This window comes from Octopus bimaculoides, chromosome 17 (assembly GCF_001194135.2).
Source record: "Octopus bimaculoides isolate UCB-OBI-ISO-001 chromosome 17, ASM119413v2, whole genome shotgun sequence".
NCBI classification, from domain to species: domain Eukaryota; kingdom Metazoa; phylum Mollusca; class Cephalopoda; order Octopoda; family Octopodidae; genus Octopus; species Octopus bimaculoides.
Genome location: NC_068997.1, coordinates 31,719,904 through 31,721,509, shown reverse-complemented (window position 1 = coordinate 31,721,509; position 1,606 = coordinate 31,719,904). Strand labels below are relative to the sequence as shown.

The window sequence follows — 1,606 nt, the reverse complement described above, 5'->3', positions numbered from 1 at the left end:
GTGGCACATAAAAGACACCATTTCGAGCGTGGCCGTTTTCGTGCGGGTGACACGTAAAAGCACCCACTACACTCTCTGAGTGGTTGGCGTTAGGAAGGGCATCCAGCTGTAGAAACTCTGCCAAATCAGACTGGAGCCTGGTGTTGCCATCCGGTTTCACCAGTCCTCAGTCAAATCGTCCAACCCATGCTAGCATGGAAAGCGGACGTTAAACGATGATGATGATGATATATATTTATATTTGACAAGAAGCCTATTCTTTTGACTACGATGAACCCTATATCATCTGTTGCTCTTACACCTTTTGTTTTTCTGAGTTTCACAACACTTCTGTCTGTTCATCACAAATTTATTTCTTTCCTTTAACATGTTTCACACAATCCTAGCACATCACATTTGATTTTCTTCTTCTCCATTAAATGGGTCATTCCAGTTCTCCCTGCCTAAGAACTGCAGCTGTGGGTACATATGGCAAATGTTGTTATCTTATTCCTTGTGGCCTACGGGTACTTGAGATTCCCAGTAGCCTCTGGTAGCTTAAATTTTGCTTCACTTCATTGATCAATCCAATTGACCCACAGGATACTGAAGCCCATTTCTTTGCATTGTTTTACATTTTAGAATGAAGCCACCTTGCTGGTCATTTGATTACCTCTTCAGTTTAGCGAGCTTCCAACCTCTAGTGAATAGACAATTTGCTTGCTTCAGTGAGGCAGTCTTTCTGTAGGATCAGTAGTCCAGTACCTTTGTAGCTTGGTTGGCTCTGCCAGGGCATATTTCCCACCACCATAGCAACCAAACAACTATTGTCATTGTTGCACTACTATGAAGTACTGAAGTAAGATTTTGTAAGAGTGTGGCTAAATGTTCATCTCTCAAGAAATGTCAACCTAAAAATCATCCAGACCTATGATCCCACAAATGTAAGTGAAGACAGCAAAGTGGAAGAATTCTAGCAAGAGCTAGAGAAAGCATTGGGTCACAAATCCACTTATACTGTAGTGAGGGAGATCTCAACGCAAAGGTTGGAATAGGGTGACAGGGAGAGAAGAAATATATTAAGTTTGGACCAGGAAAGCGAAACCAAACAAGAGAACATTTGGTTACTATAGCAGAAATGAGAAGACTTTACATTGAGAAAAACCTATGCAGGAAGCAACAGTCTTCTCGCTTGCAGACATCTGATGCTTCTTATACCCAGTTTTCCTCTTAAATCCTTTACACTCTTGTTGTGCATGCAGACTGACATTACCCATCAAGTGGATGTGTGTGTACATATATGTAAGAATATATATATATGCACATATATGTAAGTATATATATGTACGTATATGTGATTATATGTATGTATGTATATGTAAGTATATATATATATATATATATATATATATATATATATATATATATATATATATATATATATATACATATATGTAAGTATATATATGTACATGTATGTAAGTATATATATGTACATATATGTAAGTATATATATGTATATATATATGTAAGTATATATATGTATATATATATAAATGCCCTTATATAAATATAAATATGTATATATATATATATATATATATATGTGTGTGTGTGTGTGTGTGTG

At 36.1% G+C, this 1,606-nt stretch overlaps 1 protein-coding gene across 1 annotated transcript in view; it reads left to right on the top strand.

Moving 5' to 3' along the window:
• The window catches only part of LOC106883723 (dynein beta chain, ciliary), a 273,290-nt gene that overhangs the window by 87,660 nt on the left and 184,024 nt on the right, over positions 1-1,606 (top strand). The window lies entirely within an intron of this gene.